Source organism: Microtus oregoni, unplaced genomic scaffold, assembly GCF_018167655.1.
Source record: "Microtus oregoni isolate MIOR12 unplaced genomic scaffold, Mior012 000074F_000, whole genome shotgun sequence".
Lineage (NCBI taxonomy): Eukaryota > Metazoa > Chordata > Mammalia > Rodentia > Cricetidae > Microtus > Microtus oregoni.
The window spans coordinates 691,379-719,296 of record NW_024543987.1 but is presented as its reverse complement, the minus strand read 5'-3'; the positions used below and the strand labels follow the sequence as shown (position 1 = coordinate 719,296).

General features: G+C 42.7%; 1 protein-coding gene across 9 annotated transcripts in view; it reads left to right on the top strand.

The window, feature by feature from the left end:
* Sh3kbp1 (SH3 domain containing kinase binding protein 1) overlaps nucleotides 1-27,918 on the top strand; it is a 317,007-nt gene that overhangs the window by 98,090 nt on the left and 190,999 nt on the right. The gene's annotated exons all lie outside the window — the stretch shown is intronic.

Here is a 27,918-nt window from a genome sequence, read left to right as displayed (position 1 = left end):
CCTTTGCTCTAGTACTCATTTCTGAGAGCTCAGGTTGAGCCAGCTACTTCCTAGGACCCCAGGACCTCCTGTAACCTCATTGTGTGCACAGCCACATTTCTGCTTCGCTGAGACACTGGTTCTTTACACCACAGAACTTTAATCTTGTTAAAACTGACTGCTGGGCCCTAGCCTATTGACTTCTTAGTCAGTGTGTTCAGTTTGAGACCAGAGAGTCTGCTTTCCCTACAGCTTCTCTGCTGCTGCTGCTGCTGCTGCTGCTGCTGTTGCTGGTTTACATCTCTTTTCTTTTTTGGGAGTTAGTATACAAAGTAATGGACTTCATATATATACATGCACACACAAACTGTATATATATATATATATATATTTATATATATTGACATATTATATATGATATATTGTTATGTTATATATAATATATTTATATATATATGCTATCATACACACACGGACATATATATGAAATCGTACTTACATTTACCTCCTTATTGCTTCCACCCTCCCACCTGTCTCTCCTTCACTCTTGTTGGTCTCCTTATTTGCCCTCAAACAGTCCCTCAGCTACTTTCATGTTATATATACATATATTTAGATCTAGATTTTCCATGTGAAAGAAAACATACACTATTTGACTTTCCTCCATTACATTTTGGTTCCACTGACTCCTCCAAATAGTCATCCTTCTACTTTTGTGGTATGTGTCTCCCTATATTTCCCTAGATTCTGCATATAGGGAAAACATTATAGTAATCATTCTGAGTCTGCTTGATTTTGCTTAACATGATGCTCCCCAGTCCCATCCAGGTTCTTGCAAATCACACAATTGCATTTATTATGGCTGAATAAAGTGTGTGTGCCATATTTTGCCCTTGATCTTTTGCTGGTGAGTTTCCTATCTTGGTTATTGTGTAAGTAGTAGTACGCCAGTAAGCATGAATGTGCAGATATGCCGACATAGAAGCCTTTTGATATATACCTTGGAGTGTTGTAGGTGGGTCACATGGTAGCTCTGCTTTTAGTCTTTTGAAGAACCTCTGTACTGATTGCTATAGTGGATGGACTCCTTTCTATTCCCACCAGCAGTGAATCTCCACTGTGAGAACTGACCTAGACTGCCCCATGTTGCTGCTCTTCTCCTGAAATTACTTTCAGATAGGTGCAGTGTGCTGGAAGGCCTGTATATGTGAAGGACTGGGGGTCGGGTCCTGTACCGACCCTAGATGCAGTGCTTTGCACAGGACTGGTGGTCGGGGTGCTTGTTCTCTCTCCTGCATTTGTGAAGGAGCCTTCAGAGAGGCCCTTCAGTATAGAAAAAAAAAACAGTAGCTTATTCAAATTACCATAACCCCCCATCTGTAACTCCATTCACCCGTGGTCAACTATGGTCTGAAAATATTAAATGGAAATTTCCAGAAATAAACAATTCATAAATTTTAAATTGCATGCCATTCTGAGTAGCATGATGAAATCTCACACCATCCCACTCCATCCTGCTCCATCCTGCCTGGGATATGAATCATCCCTTTGTCCAGCTGATTCTCACTGTATATGCTGCTCTCTCTCCATTAGTCACTGTGGTATTGATTATCATCAGATTGCCTGTCGTGGGTTCACAGCACTTGTATTCAAGGAACCCTGATTTTACTGAATAGCGTGCCTTAAAAACACCATGCTTTTACTCCAGTCTGTTAGAGCTGTGCTATTTTCTACTAGCTACTGTCAGTAATCTCTTATAAGCTGAAATAAAAAATTCAACTCTGTCATAGGTATCTTTGTATGGGAATACCACAGAATATTTGGTGTTCTTTATGGTTTTGAGTATTCATTGGGGATCTTGTTAGGACAGGGCAGCTCTCCCAGAAGGATCCTTGTGGCCCCTTGCTGTGCTGAGCCTCCTGTCTGGCTTTCTAGCACATAGTCTCAGTTAGCTGCTGGTGGGATTGCAGTCCTTAATGAAACGGGGGTGGACTGTGCTTCCTCAAAATGTGTTTTTTGAGGTGTTACTTTTGTTATGAGTCTCTAAAGACTTAAGAACAAGTGAAGTGAGCTGATGAGGGTTAGGGAGTCAGAGAGAATCTTGATTCAGTTCTGGGTTTAATGCGTGTTTAGTGCTCTCCTCGTGGGTCTTTCCAGTCGTGGTGGCGACTGTGTGCTGTTTCAGTACAGATTTTGGTGGCAGGTGGTTAGTAGTTTGGCGTAAATCAGAATGTTAAAATATGCAGAATGACAAGGGCGTCTGTGAAAAGGGGGAAGGGATGCTCAACAAGCCAGGCTATCATTGCTAGATTTAGATTTAATTCTATTGTCTTTTGACCAAGGAACCTCAGCGCCTAGCGGACAACTTATCCCCTTCTCTTCCCCTCTCCCCTGCCCTTTTGGGGAGAGTTGCACCCATGAGGCTTTATTGCCCTGTATGCCCTCTCCTACTCTCTTTGTTTCTTGTTCTCTATTTCTCTCTCCTTTTGGTGCTGGAGACTGAACTCAGGGTCTCATGCATGTAAAGCAAGCTCACTACCAATAGTGCTCCAGCCGCAGCCTTGTCCTCTGATTTCATCTCTCCCCTGGCATCCTCTTCTGGGCCCTACTACATTTCTTGAGTGTGAACACATCAGCTCAGGCGACATACCGTGTCGGTGGCAGATTTCCCCAATATTGCAATGTCATTATGGCTTCGATATAGGGGATTTCTAAGTGTATGCTACTTTAAGAGTTCTGACTTTAGGTCATTTTGAAGAAAAGTATATCCTGAAGTCTGTATTTTCTGTAAGCCAAAGGAAACAGCCACATCTTTTGGAGATGGGGGATGAATTCTCGACATGTTTGATTAACCTTTAGAGTAGTCACAGTTGTGCTAAATATTAGCAGTACTCCCTGTGCACACTGTAGGGTAAGGGCAGCATCTTACTCTTTTCAGTTTGCACAGGGTAGAATTATTAAATATCAGCAAAGGGATAATAAATGTGAAGTAGCTTGCAAATATTTCTATATTATAGTGGGCAGTGAAAAGAGCTTCTAGGGCGTTTTCCTAGCTTTAATAGAGGAGGTCATTTTCTTGAAGGCCATTTGAGCCAAATTTTTAGTGCCTTTTTGGGTCATTAAGAAGCAGGGACAGAGGTGCATCTCTGTAAAGGATGAATTGACACAGAGCACAGCTGCAGCCGCGTCTGCGCTGCCGAGTGGTGACATCCAGGGCCCGGGTCTGCCGAATGGATCCAGAGCTAATTCGTTGTGTGGTTTATTAATGGACTGGAGTCGACACTGGACTAATACAGCTAATTTTTCCATTTAGAGTTAATGTTCACACTAAATTTTCTGCAGTAATGAATGATTCAGAGCAAGCCAGCATGTCAGGCTAAGATATAGGCTAATATTTCAGGAGAAACATTGAACAAGGCATGATGTTTAAATCAATAGATGGAAATGTGAGGGAAAACTTTCCAGAAAAGGCTTATGGGCTTACTCAAAGCAGTCAATGGAAGCAAGTCAAGTGCACCCAATATCTAGATTTGTTTAGAAGCCAGCTGAACAGGAGAGGCATGCTCCATGTGGCATCTGCTTTCCTGGTGTATTTGGAGCTGTTGACAGTGACGTGGTACTTTATTTCCAGAAGGCTGATAGGAATGGGGGGAGGGGGCAGGGTAAGCATTGATTGCAGAAGTTTTTTTCTTGATACAAGTGACAAGTTTCTTTTATTTTTTTTATTTTTCTTTCTCTTTTGGGGATGGGGCAGGGTCTTATTGTGTAGCCCTGTCTGTTCTGGAACTCTCTCTATAGACCAAGCTGGCCTTGAACTCAAAGAGATCTGCCTGTCTGTGCCTCCAGTACTAATATTAAAGGCATTTACCACTAGGCAAATGACAAATTCTTAGTGAAAATTCCATACTAGACAACGAGCCTTTCACAAAGAGGGTACCCTTGTTGATTTGTAGGTTTACTCACTACCCACTCTGTTCAGAAGGCAGCATGCATACATTTGCAGATAAATGGTCTCCTAGCAGATCTGACCAGATTTGGAGGTCAACCTTTGTCAAGTAGGATGACCCTCACAATTACTTTTGATGAAATCATTTAGATTTTCTTTATAGTTTGAGAATACAGTAGCCCCTCATTTCTGTATGTCCCAAGACAAGACCCCAGTGGATGTCTGCAAATACAAATAGGATCAAACTCTGTACAACATATATTTTCCCTAACATACATACATACGTACATACATACATACATACGTACATATACATACGTACATATGTACATATGTACATACGTACACATACATACATACCTGTGATAAAGTTTAATTTATAAATCAGGTACTGATTAACATCAGTAATAAAATAGAGCACTTAGAATCATACATTATCATAGAAATTATGTGAATATTGTTTTATTTTTTCATTTAAAAGAAGCACTTTGTAACTTATCTTTGAAATATCAGAATTGCCAGCATCATCTCTCTTAGACTTTAGGGCTATTATTAAGTAAATCAAGGTTACTTGAATATAAGCTCATGATATCTCTACAACCAACCTGGTACCTGAAATTGCTTCTGAGTGACTGAAGGGTGGGATAGTATATACGGTGTAGATATGCTGGACAAAGGGGTGCTTTGTATTCTTAGCAGGTTTAGCAGAATGGAGTGGAATTGTGCAAGGCTTTGTCCTGCTAATAATAATACTGTACAGTTTAAGGCTTATGACTTGTTTATTTCTGGAATTTTCAATTTAAAATTTTGAGACTACTGTTGACTTTGGTAACATAAATCTCAGGAAATGAAATTCAAGTAACTGGAGACTACTGTATAGTTTTTAAAATGTAAAAGTGAGCACTTATTTTTGTATATTAATAAGCTTCATAAATTCCCAAAATCAATTGGGAAAGATAGTATAAACTAGAATTCCCTCAGGTTTCTTGCAAGTTAACCGAGTGTTTCTGAAGATCACTCAAAGGATATGCAGAGAAATTTATTTTTCCTGTTGCTCAAATGATTGTTTTTAACAGGTAAGATATAAACCCAGGGCACATACTACAGAGTAGGAAGTCAAGAGTTTTTACTCATATAAAAATGGGAGTAAAGTTAATATCATGATCAAGACCTCAAAAAAGACACTGCAGTTAAGTTGACTGTGAATTTTTGCACCCGGAGGGCCGTTTGACCTTGATGACAATGTGACCACTAAGTTTCCAGGAGTCTGCCTTTTCAACTCATGCACCATTTGTGGATGCTGACAGATGTTAATTCACCTTTCTATGAAGAGCAGCACTGAGTGACAGCTTGTTCTTAGGACTTAAGTTGCTCCCCACAGCCACATGCCACACAGAGCCACACAAGGTAGTGATGTAAGCTGGGACTCGGGGGCTGCATACCATCCCAGAGTATGGCTGTTTATTTAATTCACCTGAAAATGATCCTTGCAGGTCTGGAAGAGACTATGTAGATAGGTATAGGAAATGGGAGAGACTGAATTGTTGGATACAATTTGCATTTGAGTTGAGATATGCACCATCATTGTAAAAGCAACAGATAAGAGATTTGCCAGTGCAGACAGCACAGACCTGTGACTTTATCGTTATAAAAAATAAAAGTGCCCTTTGTGCTAAGTTGGAATAATTTAAAGTGAGGTGGAAGTGCAATAGGACCAAGGAGTTCTGGATGAGTGACAGGTAGGAGAGCACAGCCATAGGGTGACCTGTGCCACAGGCCTCAGGACCTAGGGTATTGGTCTCTATCTGTAGCACGAGTTCTAACAGGTCTTAATAATAAAAGCCTAGAGTCAGATATAGGGGGAAGTGCTCAGAGATCAGAGAGACAAAGGAGCAACCACAGCCACCTTACCTACTCAACTTCCCAGCGAAGAAGATGATGAATATCCGTTCCATGTTTCTTTCTGTGTGTCTGTCTTTGTGTCACTGCACCAACGTCTGTGTTTGCATGCCCGTGCCTCTGTCTGTAGGCGCATCTGTCTGTCCCTCTGTGCTTATACTTCTTGTCTAGTAGTAATGGGTTTGTGCCTCTGTCTGTAGGCGCATCTGTCTGTCCCTCTGTGCTTATACTTCTTGTCTAGTAGTGATGGGTTTGTGCCTCTGTCTGTAGGCGCATCTGTCTGTCCCTCTGTGCTTATACTTCTTGTCTAGTAGTGATGGGTTTGTGCCTCTGTCTGTAGGTGCATCTGTCTGTCCCTCTGTGCTTATACTTCTTGTCTAGTAGTGATGGGTTTGTGCCTCTGTCTGTAGGCGCATCTGTCTGTCCCTCTGTGCTTATACTTCTTGTCTAGTAGTGATGGGTTTGTGCCTCTTGCTATCCATAAATGGGCTGTCCCAGGAACTTGCCAGACAGAGCAGACTGGGCTGGGCCAGCGCCACATTGATTTCTGACCAGATACAGAAAAGGACTAACTGGAGAGAAGAAGGGGAGCTTGTGGGGTGGGGAAACTGGTTGCACACTTGTGGGCTATGTACCCCTATGAAACTCAGGACCATGTACCACTTCATGGTCACACGAGACCTGTCACAGGGTGCGGGAAATGAAGAGAATGGATTAGCTGGCAGTTGTGGAATGAAATGTTTAGTTGGGGGCTTATGGCTTCTACTCTACTGCCTTCCCTCGCAAATAACCCACCCCACACTCCTCATTTTGTATTATTTTCATCCCTGCTCATCTGTATGGGATATTTCCCATAATTCTGAAAACTTCTTTAGGCTTTCTCCTGTGAAAAATCCATTCCTCCCAGGAGTTATTATTGCAAGTCCAATTCATGTTCACATCCATGTTCAGTGTTGCAAGGGAGAAGAAACAAAGGAGTGTGGGTGGGGACTCAGGAAGCTGGGGGAATGGTCCTTATTAGAGAATCTTCTTCAGTTAAAAAAAAAAACAACTGGCCCTAGGCTGTTTGTGTCTTGTTTGTTTGATTGCTAGCTTTTCTTTGCTGCCTCAGTGGCCATTTTTTTTTTTTTTGATTCTGTGATGAAGGTTCCAGTGCTTTCCAACACTGTCAGAATTGGTTGTTTACTTCCTATCTCTTTAGGTGTTCCAGCTCATGTCTCCTTACACTGTTCTTCAAAGCTGAAGTGACTCTCATGTTGTCAGTAAGAACTTCAGCTTTTATAAGGGCCGTTATCATCGACAATTTTACTAAGTTTCCTATATCTAACAAGAAGTTGATAATCAGGTTATATAAGGAATTTACAAAACTCAACAATACTGTTCCCCAAGAATTCATCCAAATAACCCAATTTTAAAATGTGGGTAGGAGACCTACACAGACATTTCTCAGAAGACATACAAATGCCTAGTGGTATATGAGAAGATGCTCAACATCACTGGTCATCAGAGAAATGCAAATTGAAACCACCATACCAGCTATTGTGGAGAAGATAAAAGATGCGAAATATTGGTGATGATGTGGAGAAAAGGGAGCCCTTGCACACAGTTGGGAAAATGTAAATTTGTATAGCCATTATAGAAACTAGTATGCTAAGTAGGAACTGCTATATGACCCAGTGATGCCCTGCTTCTTGGGTTTGTAGCTAATGGAAATGAAATCAGCACATCAAAGAAGCATCTACACTCTGGTGTTCGTTGCAGCACTATTCACGGTAGCAATGATACTGAATCAACTAAGTGTTCTTCAGCTGATAGATGGAAAGTAAAAATCTGCTATGCGTGCCCGATGGACTACTACTCAGCCTTAAAAGACAAGGAAGTACTAGCATTACAACATCATGCTGGCGATCATAATGCTCAGTGAGAGAAGCCAGGCATGGACAGACAAATTGACATCGCAGGTTCTCAGTCATATATGGATATGAAAAGACTGATCTTATAGAGTTCAGGAATAGAGTGCTGACTTCCAAAGGGTTAGGGTGAGTGGGAGGGTGGGGGAATGTTGACCAATAGGCACTAAGCTGGAGTTCGATAGGAACAAGAGGTTTCAAGGGTAACAATAATAAATGGGGACTTTGTGTGTCTCAAATACATAAAGGATTTTGAATGCCTTTGTTGTAAAGAAATGATAAATGTTTGAGAAGAATTGTGAATATGATTACAGGATGTAGACATATATCAAAATACCACATTATGTCCCATTAATATGTACAACTTTTATATTTTTATGGATAATTAAGAATTGAATTAGCCTGGGGTACATCCTGGGTTTGATCCTCAGTACAAGAAAGGAAAAACAAACAACATACACAAAAACAAAACTTCTGAAGGTACTTTTTCTGACCATTTTCCTCTTTTTATATCCATCATTTACTTTAATCAATGTAATGAATGTATTGGTCTACTAGTGATAGAGATATTTTCCTTATTAAAATGATGTATGTATTTTACATTTACAAGATGAATAAAAGAACTAAAAATACAAATAAAGACTGCACTCTTCTAGCTCCTAGAGTCAGTCTCAGTTGAGAATTCACTTTCTAGCCAGTTGTTGTAGCTATAAGTATGTGATTTTGTGTCTGCGTGTGTATTACATGCTGTCTTAATTAGGGCTTCTATTGCTGTGCAGAAACACCATGGCCATGGCAGCTCTTATAAGGGAAAACATTTAATAAGGGTGGTTTACATTCTCAGAGGTTCAGTCCATTGTCACCCTGGTGGGAAGCATGTTGGCATGCAGGCAGACATGGTGCTGGAGAAGTAGCAGAGTGTCCTACATCTTGGCTTGTAGGCAACAGGAAGGGAACTGAGACATTGGGTGATATCTTGAGCATAGGAGACCTCAAAACCCACCCCCACAGCGACACACTTTTTCCAACAAGGCCACACCTACTTCAACGAGGCCAAACTGCCTAATAATGCCACTTCCTATGAGCTTGTAGAGGCTAATTACACTCAAACTACCACACATGCCTTATTCATTCCCTTGAGACAGAGTCTCACTGAACCTGACGCTTGCCGTTTGTTTCAGCTAGGCTGCTTGGCTACCAAGTTCTTGGGACCTACTTATCTCTCCTCAGTGCCTGGCTTGTACCTGGGTGCTCGGGATTCAAATTGAGGTCTGAATTCTTGAAAGTACCAGAAAGTGCTCTTATCCTGTGCACCCCCACCCACTTCCTCAACCCTTCTTCCATGTTTGTTTGTTTGTTTTACAAAATGGAACCAAGCTATAGGTGGTATTTTGTAATTCTCTTAAGATTCAAGTGTAGTTAATATATGTAAAATGGTAACAGATTTTTAAGTTTTACACACTGTGACTTGCCTACAAGACTGATAGCAGTTTACAAGTGTTTTAAAGTTGTAGAACATTCTCCTCACTCAGAGTCAAAATAGTCAGAGAAATAACACCAAAACTTATCCTCCACAGACGCATGCTCACAGACATATGTACTCCCACCACATGCATGTATACATACAGCCTCACATGAGGCTATTAGCCGTTAAAAATATAATGCAGCTTTATAATAATATTGTTTAATATCATCTTAATAAAATAAAATTTTCTCCCTAATTAATAAGAACTTTTCATATTTCTACAAAGGATTTTTTTTAAATAAGGTAAAACGATCTTACTAATTTTAAAAATATGTCCATGCTGTACTTGAACAGACAGGAACACAAAATTAAAATGCCAGGTTCTCTGCCTCTTCTCCTTGCATGGTTGGAATAACCGTATCCAGGCTTTTGTGGATGCGGACCTAACCATCTTACAAGAATGTATGTGCACACATATGCTGACTCTCCCTGATTAAAAATGTACAATTAGGGAGCAGTGGGATCAATGCTGGACAACTTCATTTTATTTCATGCACTCTATTGTGAGCATCTATTTTATGCTGAAAACTCAGCATGTCCCATTTATTCAAAATATAGATACCACAAATAAGTGTTCTATGTTTTCCTTAAAGAACAGAAGGCTGTCCCTCTCCTTGAGTGCTGGGAAATGGAACCTAGGACCTTGCACTTGCTAGGCAAGTGCTCTACCACTGAGCTATATCCCTAGCCCAAGAACCCAGTTCTTTGCTTCTATTACAGTGGCTCTCAACCTGAGGGTCAGGTGACCCTTTCCCAGGGGTCACATGTCAGACATGCTGCACATCCTATGTTTACATCGTGGTTCACCACACTAGCAAAATTACAGTTGTGAAGTAGCAACAAAAATAATCTTAACATTAGGAACTGTATTAGAGGGTTGCAGCATTAGGAAGGTTGAGAACCAGTGCTCTATTAGATAAGATCCAAGCCAAGTGCCAGCTGAAATTATTTGCCATGTGCAGGAATGTCCATGGTACACGCTGTTTGGCTGCATGGTGCAGTGGTTTAGCTTCACCTTAAGTGAAATTGGGGTTGCATCTCATCTCTAAGATGGGGTCTGAATTTTTGAGTGATGCTCTTAATTCTGATTGAACCTCAGCTATTGCCATGGGCACTCTTTCAAGCCATCTTGGAACCTTAAAATACTTAAATGGTATTTCAGCTTTTGGAAGTGCCCTCTTATTGCTGAGCAGGGCAGTTATAGCTGAGTGGCCCAAGGAGACATAAAGTAGTATGAAGGTCTTCCGTTCTCCAAGTCTGTTCATGCACATTTTGAGAGGGGTTTATTTTATTTTTTGAAATGGGTTTTAAATATATCAATATTTTTGATATATATGACACATAATATTTAACACATTTTAGGTGGTATGTATTTTGTGTGTTTTAGTGCAGTTGCCTGGAAAATTGAGAACTGTGGTGCTCCTGTGTATGACAGAAAGGCACTCTGCTTTTCCTTTTTTCCAGATTTCCCAGTGAACTCTGGGTTCAGAGCAAATTCCAACTTTGAAACTGCCTGAATTGAGCTCCTGGACTGCTGTGGGGGCAGGGAGAAGGCTGATCTATAACAGATGAAGGCTCATTAAAAAACCATTGTGTTCTCAGCCTGCTAACTGTTCCGGCTCCCCATACATGCGAAAGGAGAATAGCATCAGTAGTGATGGTTTTCCTTCATTGTTCTGTTTGCCTGTTATTTATATGGTGAACATTCCAGGGAGGAGAGATTATCACAGACTGACAAAACACACAACCGAATTCGGGCGGTGGTGGCACACACCTTTAATCCTAGCACTCAGGAGGCAGAGGCAGACAGATCTCTGTGAGTTCCAGGCCAGCCTGGTCTACAGAGTGAGTTCCCGTACAATCAGGGCTGTTACATAGAGAAACCCTGTCTCAAACAAAATGAAACAAAACAAAAACAAACAAAACCAAAATGTGCATACATGTGTATGCATGTGTGCAGGGTGCACGCTCATGCACAAACACACACACATACACACACACACACACACACACACACACACACACACACACACACACACACACCAGCAACCCAGAAGCTCGCCTCGCCTGCCTTTCTGCCACTGCTGGGTGAAGGTGGAGCAGGGCTGTCAAGAAACTTGTACATCTATTTTTAAGCTTTGAAGACAAATTTTATAAATATGAGCTGCTGCTGCTGCTTTAAAAAAATCCTTTTTTTACGCTAAAAATAATGTCCTGGGAAGAAGTTTGTGAATTGCTTATTAAAGGGGGAATTTGAAAGTTCAGCTGAGCATGTTTTCTAGTAAATTACAAAAATCATCACCTTGAGCTACTGACAGAACGCAGATGTGGCTTTTTTGGGAAGGTCATCATTTCTGGCATTTTGGTGCCAATGATGGAAAGGAAGAAAATTGGAATTATTTTCCTTCTAACCTAATCTTTTCCTACTCTCCAAATTCTACTCATTTCTTTTGACCAAGCTGGCATGTTGTTCCTTTGGGAAGACATTCCTCATTTCTCCCAGGCAGAATGAGTGTTCCATGGTGTCTCTTCTTCCCAGCTCTCCTAGACGCACCTGTCTTTCTTCGTCACACTTCATATTATGTAATAACAATCACTAACATTTGCTATATGCCAGACTTTCTGCTAAGCTTGGCTCATGTATTGCGTTGTTAGCAGCATATAAACACTACTCAGAGATGCAGGAGCAAGTACTAGAAAGCACAGTTTGGGTTCTCACTCATACCCCTTTGAGTAAGATAATGCCATTTTTCTAATTTTAAAGATCAGGACCATGGTGCGCTGAATAATGGTCTTCCCACAAGCCCATGCTTAGATCCCCTGAACATGGGAATATGCATGGCAAAAAGGTCTTAGCAGATGTGCTGGAGATGAGTGTCAGAAAACATTATAATCATAGGAGTTCTTCTAGAAGAGAAACATGGACAAGAAAAGTAAAAAGATACATTGAATGAGAGCGCATTAAAAACTTTTGTACATCACAGGACACAATGAACAGAGTGAGATAGTAACCCATGGCAAGGGGGAAATATATCTGACAGAGCCTTGACATCTAGAATATGCAAAGAACTCAATCAACTTAGTACTGTCACCACCACAGAAACCATATTCTGTACCCAATTCAAATGTGGTTCTCCAGCTGGGTGTGGTGACATATGTCTGTAATTCTAGTAGTTGGGAGGGGGAGGTACAAGAATTAAGAAGGAGTTCAAGATCATCCTTGGCTAAAAAGCAAATCTGAGGCCTGGCCTACATGAGATCCAGTTTTTTTTTTTTTTAAAAAAAAAAGAGCGAGAAAGAGCTCTCTAAAGAAGACCTACAAATTGCTAACATTTTAATGCATGTACAAAATGTTCAGCATCACTAACCACTTGCTTGTGGTAGATACTAAAGTAAGGTAATATTTATGTATTCTAATTTCTAACCCCACCCCAGTTCTGATCAATGCCCTTTAATCTAAGTGGTTCTGATTAGTAAGGTCCCCATATTTCAAAAACTTAGATTTTAGCACAACTAGATTGCCCATTCAGATCAAGACCTGTCCTATAGTTGGATTCTGTGTAGCTCTGAGGAAGTAGGGTACAGAGATTGGTGGGAAACATGCCTTGAGTGCACTGTTAAATGGTAGAATGTTAGCTATAAACTGCCGAGCCTTGTATGGGGCCACTTGTGTACAAACTACTAGGAAGTCAGATGCAGCGGCATGCGCCTGTAATCCATAGGCTGAGGCAGGAGGATTGCAAGTTTAAGGCTAAGCTGGGCAACATGGTGATTCCCACACCACCCCAATTTCAAAAAAAACAAAATGGGCTATTGAGATTGTTTATCGGGTAAAGACACTTGTCTTGCAAACCTTAGGGTCCAAGTTCAGGCCTGGAATTCATGTAAAGGAAGAAGGAAAGAACTACTTCACAAAGCTGTTCTCTGACCTCTACATGCGTGCTCTGTCTGGGGTACCCCAACAGGCATGGCATCTCTGTCTCTGTCTCCGTCTCTCTGTCTCTCACACACACACATACACACACACACACCCTGGCATGGTGGCACATGCCTGTAATCTCTACTCTTAGGAGGCAGAGGTAGAAGGATGACATGCTTGAAGGCAGCCTGGGCTACAAAGCAAAACCCTGTCTCAAAATAATGAGAACAACAATCAAAACCTAAGGGCCAAGTATAGCGGCTCGATGTCTTTAACCCTAGCACTAGGAGGCCAAGGATCTCTATGAATTTGATTTTTTTTTTTTTTTTTTTGGTTTTTTGAGACAGGGTTTCTCTGTAGCTTTGGTGCCCGTCCTGGAACTAGTTCTCTATGAATTTGAATTCAGCCTAGTCTATGTAGTTATGGGTTCCAGTCCAGTCTGGGCTACATAGTAAGTCCTTGTCTCAAAAAAAATCATCAAATCCAAGTAAATTTAAAAAATTCCTCTGCCACCACTCGCACAATTACAAACACCTGTGTCTCATGCACAATTCATTGACACTTCGGGGGGGTGGGGAGAAATGGGATTATGCTGGACTAGAGGCTTTGCCTTTGCAGCATACCCCTGCCGTTTTTAGCTTACTATTTGACAGTTTACTTTCTGGAACAAGTATTCCTTGAAGATTATTAGCTGTTTGGGTGATTTTTTTTTTTTTTACCAACATTATAATAATGAAAGGCAGTGGCAGCTTGTGCCATCTCCCTGGACTCCCATCTTCCCTCTGTGAGGCAGAGGCACTTCCCCCTTCTTCTGGGAGGCACTCACTCTCCTGTCCTGGCTGCGGCTTTTCGCACGTGCTGTGTTTCTGAGTAGGATGAATGTGCTGCCCTCCCTTATGCTGCTGATGCTGGCTATCACCCGCGCAGTTGAAACTGAAGCTGAACTGTGGCCTGGGCCCTTTAAATGCCCCTCCTCTGTATGTTCCCCTAACCTGGATTCTGCTAGCAGCTCTTCTCGCTGTTTTCATTAACGGTAGCGATGTTGATGTCAACTAGTGAAGCCAAACTCTGTTGTAATTAATTTTCTCATGTTACTTTAAACTTTCTCTGCAGAGAATGGCTCTCTCTCTTATTTGCTGTCAGCCACGTCTTCTCATACCTTGTTGAGCTGAACGGCTTTATAAAATAAATTGTTCTTCACACAGAAATCTTTCTCCATCTCCCAGTCCCTCTCTCCTGGCAAAATACCAGATGCTCTGAGAGCCTTCCAGCTTCTGCTTCATTCTGAGTTGGCTGCTCTTTAAGGTGTCGCTTGGCTGTTAACCAGGAAGCTCCTGTCACCTCTTTCATATTGGCCGTCTTGGGTCCTGCCTCCTCCTATCTTCCTTATTTACTTGCTCGGTGGAATAACACTCCTCCCACTCCTGTAGCCTCTGAGATAAAGTGCGTGGAAGTCAATTTTTGAGATGTTTATAAGACTACCTATGCTAGGATCGTTTGCTGGGAAGTCAGAACGTTATGCTGCCCACCTGCCTGTCCCCAAGTGGGGTTCTCCCGGCGCTGTGCTTCCTTTCTCATGGTCGTGTGTGATCTTCACAAATACCTTCATCCCTCATTCCAACTCAGGAAAACAAGGCCCGGAGGTTACCACATCAGCAATGGCAGAGCCAGAGCTTGAAGTCAAGTGTCAGCTGCCAGCTCCCGGCTGCTGCCTTTCTGCACACAGCTGCTCCTTACTGGAGAGAGAAATACCAATGGCAGGTTCCAAGTGCAGCGTTGAGTGCCAAGTGCACAGCCGTGGCTGCCGAGCGAGCCCAGTTCTGGGTCCCCACTTGTGTCTGGCTCTAACAACGTCTAGTTCCGGACAGCTACAGAACTTTTCCATTCTTGTTGCCCATGCACATGCGTGATGTGAAGGAGAGAGAGAGAGATGGGGTTTTATGGTTATACTCTGAGCTCCTTCTTATAATTAAAATGTTCTGCCTGTTGTTTGTGTAAGCTCAGGATAATTTTTTTATTGCTACAGTATTTGCTTTCAAGCAATGTAAGCGTCCCTTCCATTACTTTTGTGATGGGAAATGCCTCATTACTTAGGAGTTTGCCGTTGATTGTACAAGTTAGCATTTTGTCTTTTTGGTAACTGAAGTCAGGTGACCACAATCGAGTAATTAGATTAACCCTCCTCCCCTCCCCTACTGAAACAATGGAAAATCCAGTATTGTGTTGGCACATATTTTCCTTAGATTGATGATCCTAGAGTCACTGTGTGGAAATTTGCCTAGCTTCCTACAGCTCCGAGAGCTGAAACTGCCCAGCTGTCTAAAAGCTTTAGTCAGGAAATGAGCATGAAATGGCATTGTTTTGTCATGGGATTGAGAGAATTTGTTCTTGATGATTGAGTTATCCTGAATGGAAATGTATATAAACATTCTTTCACCAACCAGTAAACAGGTGCTTTTATGTTGGGAAAAATGCAAGAATTTAAACACTAGGGAGTATCCTGTAGCTCCTTGATGCGCACATTGGGCTGGTTACTGCTGAAAGTTGATACGACCATTTTCCTTGGCTCTTCTTTCTCAAGTACCAGTTTATGGAGCAAGAGAAAAGCCGATAGAGAACGCATTCGTCTTACATGAGTAGAGCATGGTATGACTGTTAACACAGGGCCTTAGCTCCAAGACTCCCTGGGCCAGCCCTTGCTAACTCCTTGTCTATGTGGAACTTACTTTCTACATTGATCAAAAACAGTAATGGCCCTTACTTCTTAGTGACATTGTGAGCATTAAGTGTGTTGTTCCTTGTAAGCACTTAGAACAGGACGTTGCTCATAGTATATTCTTGACCCCCCCATCCCCTTGTGTGTGTGTGAATGTGCATGCACACACCCACGTGCAGTTGTCAGAGGTCAACCTTTGAGTATCGTTGTCATTAAAATCCACTTTGTATTTTGAGACAGGGTGTCTCACTGAACTTGGATCTCAACAGTTGAGCTAGCTTTCCTGGACAGCAAGCTCCTGGCATCCACCTATCTCTGCCAAACCAATACCAGCATTATAGACAGACACTGCAGCCCTTAGCTTTGTGTGAGATTACAGACACAACACTGTGCTTGGCTGTTTCACATCGTTGCAGGGGAGCCAGACTCAGGCTTTCATGACTGTATAACATTTTATCAATGGAACTATCTTCCTAATCTCTCTTAATTTATTCTTAATAACTGTAAGTGTGTTCCATATCCTTAGAAGACAGGAAAAACACAGCCTATGTTCAGTTTCTTTTTGTGTTTAGAAGATCTTAATGCATTAATTTTTCCCAGGAGGCTACATATGGCATGACACATCTTTAATTCCGGCACTTGGGAGACAGAAGCAAGCAGATCTCTGTGAGTTCTGGGCCAGCCAGGGCTATGTAGTGAGCGCTTTCCCCATAGCAACAACAGGGGATGGAAGATGACTGAGTACTATTGTTCCCCTTAGGCGCTCTCCGAGTACCTAAGGGGCTGATGGAATGTCCTATACTTACAGAACAGACAATGCCTGGGACAGGGGTTCCCCCAAAGGGTCATGGAAATCTAGGCTGTTGGCATCAAAGCTATGAAAAAGATTGTAGAATTGGCCACTGGACCTTGGCTAATACTTCCCTTTTCCTCCAAAAACAAGTGTTTTGTTCTCAAATGTAATCCATTGGTCCCTACATTTGAGATAATTGCTTCAGGGAGTAGGTGGTATTATACAAAGCATTTTAATTTTCTTCCAGATTTCTTACATTGGTGGGGGAAGTGTCCATACCTTAATTCAGTTTGAAGCCATATGATTAAATTATTCTTTGGGGGCATGATTAACCAGTCCAAACTGTTTAGCTCTTGTTTCCACTCTGGGCCCAAGTGAGCTCTGTTCTGTCCACGATTAACCTACAGCTCAGGTTTGATAGTGCTTCTTTATATTCCTTTTCTTTTTCCTTGCCTGTCGTTAAGCCACCAGTCATACTTCCAGTTCCAGAGTCTTGTGTTAGTGCTGCACACCTGTTTTTCCATAGCATTCAGATTTCTGAGGCAAGTGGCTTGCGAGCTGAAGGCATCAGTGGACTGAGGATCATGCCCCGTTTCAAAGCAAACAGGTTTGGCTTTTATTGTTGTATTGCTGAGAAAAGCTTCGATGATCAGACCTGCTGTAATTTCTCTCACGGCTCAGTTTTCCAGTGTGTGAGCATTACTGTCGTCACTATGGCTAGTCACTCTAAAGCAGCAAGAGTGGAAGGTAAGGGATTGAGCTCACAGGTAGATTGCCTGTCTAGCATGCGGGAGGCTCCTGCTTTGTCCCGCACCACTGGTAAAAACTCAAAACCGACAAAAAACTAACTGACCAACCAATCAACCAACCAACCAAAAATGAGATGACAGATCTAGAGTCCCAGTGATTAGCCAAAAGTACTAGGGGGCAGTTTAATTTTGTTTCTAGAGAAAAGGTAACATTCTGCAGTGTGAGTGAGAAATAGTAACCCTACTTCAGTTATCCAGTGCTTCAGTTGATAACAAGAAGAGCTAGGGGGCGAAGAGATGATGGGTTAGCCAGTGAGGTGCCTGCTATGCAAACATAAGGCTGACTTCCCAGCCCCAGCACCCACATAAAAAAGCTGGGGGCAGGGCACACACCTGTAATTCTTCTACTGGAGGGAGTGAAGACAGGCAGATCTGGGGAGCTCATTGGCCAGACAGCCTAGTCAGTAAGTAAACCGTGGGCCAAGTGGAGAACCTGTTTCATAAAATAAAGGCAATAGGTACCCAATGTTTACCTCTCGCCTATACACAGGCGCAGACAGACAGACACCTGAATAGCTAACACATGGTGCCAGTTAAAAGGGACTGATTGCATGCTTTCTTTGTCTCGCGGCTACATTGTTTTCCTCCCTGGAGGAAGCCTTGGTTATCAGTTTATTTTATGTGGATTCTGTATTACACATTGAGGCATGCGTCCAAATTCATCTAAATGCCAGCGTGAATCCGTATCCTTCTTGACCTAGCACTGTGTCTTGGCGATTTTCCTTATTGATAAATGCAAGCACGCCTTATTCTTGGAGAAAATTTCATCGTGGGACTTCATGGTCACAAGCTGTCTACTGCCACATATGTTCTTCTAATCTAAACAAGGCCATATCAGTTAATCTTGTACACATGCCATTTTGCATATACGAAAGTATATTTGTAGTTTAAACCTTTCCAAGTGGAAATACTGTGTCAAAAGACATTGGTATTTAGATATTTTTTTGCTAGATAATTGCCACATTGCTTCCCACAGAAGTTCTGGTGACTTATTTATATACCAATTTATGTTCTCATTGAAAAGTATGAGAGATGATCCTCTTCTGTACTCCTGCCAACATGCTATTGTCAATCTTTCGGTTGGTGCCTAGCTGATAAAAATAACCCATTGTTATTAAAATTGTGTCTATCCTTGTCTAGACTGTCAACTTCTGGGGAGTTTTATAATGCACTTTCCCAAGTCCCCAGTGCTCTGAGCGAATACCAGCTGTGTGGTAATCACTGAGGTGCATGCTGTGCGGACAGAGCTGGTGTCCTGACCTGAGAGTGGCGGGCGCTAGTGTAAGGACATGGGTAAGCGTTATTGTAATACGGTACGGTACGTAGATGCTATACTTGTGTACATGAGAAAGTAACAAGAACAGTAGTGAGTCCTGCTGGGCACCGAGCACTGTTCACACCTTGCTGATGCATTGCGGGGCCATCTACATTTCTCTTACGAGTGCCATTAAGCATCTTTTGATACGTTCGAGTCACTTGTTCCCTGCTCTGTGAGCTGTCCTTTACTATTTGGATTATTGTTCTTTTTGCTACTGCTTTGTAGAAGGAGTTTTCTTTATGTAACAGGTCACATGTCCCTAGTTTTCCTTTTGCCTTAGTTGATGAACTTTCTGATTTTGCTTTTGCTGTGTTTATAGTTTTCTGCCCTATTTTTTTTTTTTGTGGTGGGGGGCAGAATCTGGATTCTGTGTCAGACTGTCCAATTGCCTTTTCCCATCTGAGATTATAAAACCATTCTCTTTATGTTCTCCTTTAGTGGATTTAAGATGTGTTTTTAACGATGAATGAGTTCATGGTCATAGTTGAAGGGAAAAAAATTATCATTGCCAGGCAGTGGTGGCGCACGCCTTTGATCCCAGCACTCGGGAGGCAGAGGCAGGTGGATCTCTGTGAGTTCGAGACCAGCCTGGTCTACAAGAGCTAGTTCCAGGACAGGCTCCAAAGCCACAGAGAAACCCTGTCTCGAAAAACCAAAAAAATAAAAAATAAAAAAAGGGAGCCACTATGTGAATTTTTTCTTCATTTTATTGTTATTACACTTAAGTAAAAATCTGCACAGAGGATGGATGGATGCTTCAGTGAATTCTAGTTACGTCTCAGTGGAGATGATGTAGATCACATATTTTCTCAGGTTTGAAGATAAACTTAGCCATTTCCACCATCTGTGGATGGTTGTTATACCCATAATACTATAGCTAGTTGGCTATTAATTTGACAATTATATATTAAGAACCTTCTGTAACATCTCCAAACACCTGGTTGGTATTGATATTGTTTGATACTGTGGTAATCATCCTATATGTTTGGCAGGGTTTGGACAAGCATAAAGATACCAGCTGTCACAAAGGAAGTTGTATTGTACATCTTGGAACAACATTATCTCTTCACATCTTTGTCCAGGATCTAGCACTTTCTGTGCTTTTTCTGACGTCCGTTCTCATCCTGCAGGTCAAGAGCCTCTTGTGCTCTTGTCATTTTCCTGCCAAGGTTAATTCCTGGGAGATAATACTGTAAGGTCATGATATCGCAATCTTCACCCCGTTGAAGATTGACATAGTAACATGGCAGTAGCTGTCTTGCTAAATTGAAACTTCTTTGCTTGTGAGCATTAAGCTGAAAATGAAATTGGTGCATTTATAATTACATGTCAAAGTCCTTTTCTGAGTGGCAGCATATTTTGTAAATATGAGAAAGTCGTTTGAGTGGTATGAGACATCAACATGATTTCATTATGTAATTTTTAGGGGCAATGTCAAAATGTTTCTAACAAATACCAAATACTAATGTGCCCACCATCCTGTCCTATCAAAAACCCATATCTTGTTATATTTACTTATGTATGTGTCTAGGTACATGAGTATGCACATATATATTTCCCTCATGAAACCTGTGAATTATCTTGTGGGTTTGCTAAAATAAGTATTTTCTTTTAACTCTCCCCCTCTCTAAACAGACTCTATCCCATCCAGCTAAATCTTTCCCTGTCCTATTACTTTTCCCTGTCCTATTACTATTACTTTTACTCTCAGTCCTTGCTATGTCTCCTCAGGTGTTGTGGGACAGCCAGAATTTTATGAGGAAGCCAGATGCTGGGAAAGCAGTCTCTGCATGTAAGGAACATAGTGGCAGGGCGGCTGCTGTGCAGACTTCGATGTGGAGGAGAAAGAGCCACGTGTTGAGGAGCAGGGTGCCATTGTTAGGATTCTCTATCCATTTACACCTCTCTCAGTCAGTGCGTTGTGTAATGATTTGTTTTAGTGATTTCCTCTGCTCTCCAAGCAAAGGGTAATTTTGAAAAGTGGGTTTCTATGAACTCGAGCAGTGTGTGTTGGGGGTGGTGCATGCAGCTCTGATCCCACTGCCATGCCTGAATCCAAGGGAAGCTTTTCCTTCAGAAAGAAATACACAAAATTGAAGGGAAGGTGACCAATGATGCCAGTTTCCCTCATTTTCTCTCAACTCTGAGCCTTGGGGACCCTGCCCAACCCTGTGTAGCCCTCCTATGCCAAAGAGAAGTCCCAGCACACACATTCTGAACAGGTTAGAGGGATGATGAGCTCCTGAGCGCCCCCTCGTGTCTATGACACCATCTTGCTCTGTTTGCATGTATTATTGGCGACCAGAGAAGGAAATGTTGCAAGCTAGAAGGACAGCAGCTGGGGTGGAGAGTAAGGATCCATTCAACCAGCTGTGTGAATAAGATGAGACACGTCTTGGCTCACCCGCTCAATATGCTGCATCTGGCTTAGTGTGACCATCCGTTAGCTTAATGTTCATCTCAGAAAGCTTTGTACTACCTGAGACGTGCATTAAAATATCCAAGTACTTACTTGTCATGTTTCTGGTCTTCGAAGACAAAATATTAGCCCATTTAGAATTAAAGGTTATCTTCTTCTGGTTTGAGTGCTCATGTTGTTCTTTTTAATTGAAATAACCTAAAGGAAAGAGGCTTTAGAAGTGCAGTTTGATGAATTGTTTAGTATTCACATGCCCGTGTACCTGTCACCCAGACCAAATGATAGCACCTTTTCATCCTCCCAACAGGCTGCACTTGCTTGGCTCCACTCTTCATGGGAACCTCCCCAAATGTGACCGCTGTTTTAATGTCTCTCCCCAGTAATTGGTTTGGCCTGCTGGTGGACTTTAATGAATTACTACAGCATAAAATCCTTTGTGTCTGGCTTCTTGTACTCGGCATTATTACTGTGAGGTTTGTTTGTGATATTGTGTATAAGTTGTGTGTGTGTATATGCATGCCCATGTGTGTGAATGCACACATCTGTGATGTGGGTGGGGTACAGAGAAGATGTTGCGTGTCCTGCTGTATTACTCTGTCTTATGCTCTTGAGACAAGATCATTCACGGAATCTGGAGCTAGGTTGGTGAACAGCAAACCCCAGCAATTGTCCAGTTTCCTGCGCACCCTGCCCCCACTCTTGGCTTCCAGGCTCATGTGGCCACACTGACTTTTTTTTAAACTTTTTTTTAATTTATTTACTTAACTTTATTATGTTTGTTGGTGTGAAGGTGTCAGATCTCATGGAACTGCATTTTCAGACAGTTGTGAGCTGCCATGTGGGTGCTGGGAATCGAACCCGAGTCCTCTGGAAGAGCAGTCAGTGCTCTTAACCGCTGAGCCATCTCTCCAGCCCCCACACTGACTTCTTATGTTAGTGCTGGAGATTGGAATTCAGGTCCTCAAGCTTGTAGAGTAAGTATTCTTACTCACCGGGCCATCTTCCTAGCCCTGGTGTGGTTTTGAAAATAGCACTTAACTATTTAATAATGGTAGCAAATAATATTTTGCACAATAGTCCTCAATGCATTAATTTTCCTGAAGGTACCTCTGTGATGACACATCTAGCACTGTATTTCTTTTACTGATGACAAAAGGGCTGCTTAGAGATTTGAAGCATTGCTCCCAAGGTCACGCCCCTATTCAGTGATGCCAGGACTACTTCTAACTTTCTGGCTCAAAGAGTTCATTCTCTTTGTTTCCCATGAAGCCTGTGCCCTTCCCTCTCATGGATGGTAGAAAACTTAAGGAGAGAATGAAAAGGATGAGAAGGAAGAAAGTCCCCTCAGATTTGCCTTTGGTTGGTCCCGTGTAGTATTTTGGTTGCAGACTAAGCAAGTAGTTTAAAGAGTCAAGCCAGTAATAACCCTGAGCCCTGGGTCCCGTGTAATGGACGGGAGAGAAGAGGAGAGCCAGCTAGGCAGCTGGCCACATCCAGGCAGTTCCACTGATTGGAAAGCAGAATATTCATTCTAATTTAGCACCCAGTTGCATACAGATTATGTGTTGGTTCAGCAAGGTTGCTTTCTGCAGGCCCCTAAATATGACACAGAAAAGATTCTTACTACATTAACATGGTTGGGGCTGTTTATCTTCTGAATATGGGTCAGCTATTTTGGCTCTGCACAATCCAGTGCCTCTGGGGAACAGTGATAATGTGGGGAGTTCTTCCTTTCCTTCTCTCAGAGGCACAGCTCAAACATCCTTGCAGTGTTGCTATCTTATTGATGATTTTGGCTTTGCTGTGCACGTCGTATTTCCATTGTTAAGGCACCAGATTTGAGGTGAAGAGAATCTAGGCTTCTTTTGCCATCTAAGGTTTGCAGGATAGCCCCTACCTCTTGTACTATATTTAAGTGGTACTGTCATGGCTAATTTACACATGATGGCATGTGTGTATAAATTCCTACAAGCCTTTGTAGCTCACAGTTTTGCACCAGGATGCAGCCTCTACCTCTGAGATAGTAATACCTAGCATTTTAACAAGTGGCCTTAATTGTCACAAAACTGAGACTGAGGATGGGGGACTATGAATACCCAGTCTGGGGACAATCCAGAGTCCTGCATACTTGGCTCAGAACCTCGGAGAGCTCCAGGTGTGGCGGCTCCATCTGGCAGGCAGGCAGGCATTGCTTTAGTGCCAAGAGCACCCTCCTCCACAGGAAGGAGGGCTTTCATGTGCATGATAAAGGACTCCATAGATTTGAGCCTAGCTAATCTTGCTTTTGTAGGTAGAGGTACAGCGAATCCTTTAAGCATTCAGAGAGGCTTTGGTCACCTCTGGAGCCTCAGGCAAAAAGCTTCAAGTGCACTCTCTAAGTCAAGGCACTGGCTCTTTGGGGGAGGCCAGAGGAGTCGGGGCTGATCTGGCCATGTCCCTGGGTGACTCTGCTTCTTTATACTTTAGTGCTTTGGTCCACTCTTGCATCCTGACTATCTCAGGAGGGGCAAATGGAAACATATATGTGAAAGTACTTTTCAAATGTCAAGTTGTTTGCTGGGACCTTCATCATCTGTTTTTAGAGCATCCTGCTGGGCACCTGTGATGTCCGAATTCCATGCAGGTATGGTATTGGCTAACTTGCATTTGTGTGGTAATTGGTGCCATGGGGCCAGCATGCATGGCAGGTATTTCTAGCTAGAAACAGTCATGGAGACCGACAGCTAGCTGTGATTGCAAAGTTTTTGAATGAAAAAGTTAGGCCTGTGGTCTTTTGGAAGGAACTCTAGATTTCAAAAGAAGGACGACACAGGAGACATTTATTTTAGAAATACCCTGGTGAGGCTGTAGAGACTAAACTGGGAGGGGAGAGACTGGAGGTAGATATTGTAATTGAGGCGGAGCTCAGAGCAGTGGAGCGGAGAGATGAGCCCTGAAGCTAGTGGGCTGGGGTGCCCATTCTGCTCACTTGTTAGGTCTCTTGGGGTAGTCTTCTGTGAGTGAGGCTTGTCTACAGCTAAGACACTGCTAACCAGGTATGCTCTTAGGGTGGGCTTTGGCACATTGTACAGTCTTATCAAATCTGTTATTTTAACTTTCAGTATACAGCTGGTGGTGGCAGAACATCTACGGTACCGTATAAGAGTCAACACTACTCTCAAAGTCAGCAGCAGGACCTCTATGAGTATTAAATAACTCCCCATTTCCTGTCCCTACTCCTAGGTAACCTCTAACCTAGTTCCTGAATTTGCCTATTTTAGACCTCATAGAAGTGAAATCATATATTTTTACTTTTGTGTCTGGTGTATTTCACTTAACGTGTTTTCCAGGCTCCTCTGTGTTGCGCTGTGTAGCAGAACTTCATTTTTAAGGCTGAGTACTAGTTCATTTTATCGCTGTACAGCAGTCTGTTTATCCATTTACCTGTTCATGGCCCTTGAGTTCTCCCTTATGTTGGCTCTTATAAATAATGTGGTAAGCACTGGCCCGTGCCTGTCTGTCTGCATCTCTGCTTTCAGTTCTTTTGAGCCTGTCCCTAAGAGTAGAATTTCTCGGTCCCATGGTGTTGTTCTTTATTTAACTGCCTTCCACTATTTTACATTTTCTCCAGCCATACAGAAGGGCTCCATTTGCTCCAAATCTGTATCCTTAGCAGTTCCTGTTCCCTCCCTCCCTCCCTCCCTCCCTCCCTCCCTCCCTCCCTCCCTCCCTCCCTCCCTCCCTCCCTCCCTCCCCTCCCTTCCCCTCCTTCCTCCCTCCCTCTCTCCCTCCCTCTCCTTATCCTTCTCTCAGTCTTTCCCTCCCCACTTCAATTCAAGATGTCTTAGTCATATGAAGGGGCATCTCACTGTGGATTTGATTTCCATTTCCCTAATGACTAACGAAGGAGCATTTTGTCATAAATTTATTGGCCACTTGTACTTTTTCTTTGGAGAAATGTCCAAGGCTTTTGTTTTTTGTCATTTTTCAAGACAATAGAGGAAGAATAGAGAGAAACAGAGAGAGGAAGTGGTCAAGCCAGACTGGGAGCCTGGTTAGGTAGGAGACAAATGCTGACTTTTCCAGTCCGGGTAAGCGGACCGATGATGGTGTGCCAAATAGGATAGCTCTCCTCCCTCATGAGAAGAGGGGGTTGGAGGAAGGCACTGGCCTTCCATGGCTACACCGAGCCAAGGCATTGTTCAGCTGAGGACCTAGCAGAGTTCACTGCCTTGTCATGTACCCAGGTTTCTTTTTTTTTTCCTGGCAAAAGTGAGTTTCTTCTACCTAAGAACCCACTAAAGAACTTTAGTCAAATGTGAACAGTCACAGAGGTGTGGGCATGACAAAGGAATGCGGTGAGTCTAGGCAAGCTTCTGGTGCTATCTCTCTGTTCTGCGTGCTTCTGGGACAGCAACAGAACCTTCTACTGAGCATTTTAGCATCGCCACCTTCGTCCTCCTTTTCAGCTCATCCTGAATATGTGGCGTTGATGGTGAGTGGCCATGTCACCGTCATAGTCCACTGAATGTCTTGGGATCACTCCCTGGCAAAGGTAGATGGCTGTTGTTAGCCACCATTAAGAGAAACAAGTGCATTTGGTGGCTTCTTCTCGTGTCTTCAAGAGCCATAGCCGGCTGGCAGCCATCATGTAGCTTAGGCAGACAGTGTTTGCAGATTGTCCCCTGAAGCCATCTGCCTGTGAGGCTACAGGAAGCCCCAGCAACTGCTGTTGTAGCAGGTGTTGGGGCTGATGAGGTGGGTGTCCCTGTACACACACACACACACACACACACACACACACACACACACACACGCAGCTTTGTGTGATATGCAGACCTACCTCTGCTGGTGTGGGCTCAGAGATAGCTGAAACTCTCAGCCTAGCAAGGCCCCAGCCCAGTTGCTGGTTTCCGGTGAGGCCCTGGTTAAGGAGCAACAGAGAGGAGGCTGTTGTGAAGAAAGCTAGTGATTGGCCTAGGGGCGGAGGCAGTGTTTTGACAAGCATTTGTTGCTTTCTTTCCACCACGGCCTTCTGACTCATTTTGTAGAGGGGACGAACCTCCATTTCTTACCCTGTTGTTTTCAAAGCATACAATGCCTTATCTGTGAGTCCTTCCTGCCATTCAGGCTTCAGGCCTGGCTCTCTAAGCTTTGGTTTTGTACCTAAGTTGGTGTGATCAAGGGCTTAGACAAGCATAGAAATGACTGCTGCCTTTGGAAGAGTTCCTGTGTATAGACCTGTATTTGTGTGACCATTAGTATCATTTTTGGTTATTAATAATTTTACAAAGAATTATCTAAGTTATTAAAGCAATATAAAGTAATATTGAGCATTCCTTATCCAATGTGTTTGCGACTAGAACCATTTCAGTTTTGGGGATGGAGGGGAGGTTTTCGCATTTACCTAACGAGATATTTTACAGTGAAATTTCAAAACTAAACACAAAGCTAACTTGTTTCACACATACACATAGGCTGAGAATCATTTTAGGCGCCATTTTCAGGGCACCTCTGCTGTCTCTGTAATCTATCCCATGGGCTCAGGCGTGGAAATTTTCACTCGTAGCATGATTGTCAGTGCTCAAAAGGTTTTGCTTTTGGAGCAGTTCATGTTTTATGTTAGGAGCATTAAGCCTGTGACTAAATCATACACTGGGTTTAAAAGATTTAGGTCTCTGTGTGTGTGTGTGTGTGTGTGTGTGTGTTTGCGTGTTTGTGCGTGTATATGCGCGTGTATGCGCATGTTAAATGTGGAGACCAGAAGAGGACGCTGGTGTCCTGCTCTATCATTTTGTCTTAGTCCTTTGATATAGGTGGTGGTTCTCAACCTGTGGGCTGCAACCCGTTTGGGAGGTCACATATCAAATACCCCAAATATACAATGTCCTGCTTATCAGTATTTATATTACAATTCAGAAAAACACAATTGCGGTTGTGAAGGGACAATGAAATGATGTTATGGTTGTAGGTTATCACAACACGAGGAACTGTATGAAAGGATCACAGCATGAGGAAGGTTAAGAACCATTGATAGAGGATCTCTCATCCAACCTGGTGCTAGGCTGGTGGCCAGCAAGCCCCTGCGATTGTCCTGTCTCTGCCCCAACCCCTGCCATTGCTGGAGTTACTGGTACACATGCGATAACAGCAGGCTTTTTACGTGGGTGCTGGGGAGTCTAGCTCAGGTTTCCATGTTTGCACAGAAAGCAACTCTTACTCATTGAGCCTTTGCCTCAACCCCAAGATCCAGATCTTTAAAATGGCACCGATTGATTGATTGATTGATTATATGGAGGTCAGAGGACAGCTTTCTAGAATCTCCTTTCTCCTTTCACCGTCTTGGCCCCAGGAATTGACTTCAGGTCATTTAGCAAGTTCCTTCATCCACGGAACCATCTTGCTGCCCCCAAGAGCCAGGTCTTAAATGAGTTTGGGTAGAAGTCCACCTAGATGAAGGGCAGCAAACATTTATTATACTAGGTTGGACGTTTCAGGCTTCCTTTCTGTAACATCTCCTCATCTCTGGCATTGGAGCCGCATACCACTAGCCATACAAAGGACACATGAATGCAGTTTGTGCGCTAATGAAATTTTATTTACAAACTAGCATGATGGGCTGGAGTTTGCTGACCTAAAATGATAGGCATTCTTTTTGCCTGTCATTTAGCTCTTATCCTTTTTTTTTTTGTCAAGAATTATAAAT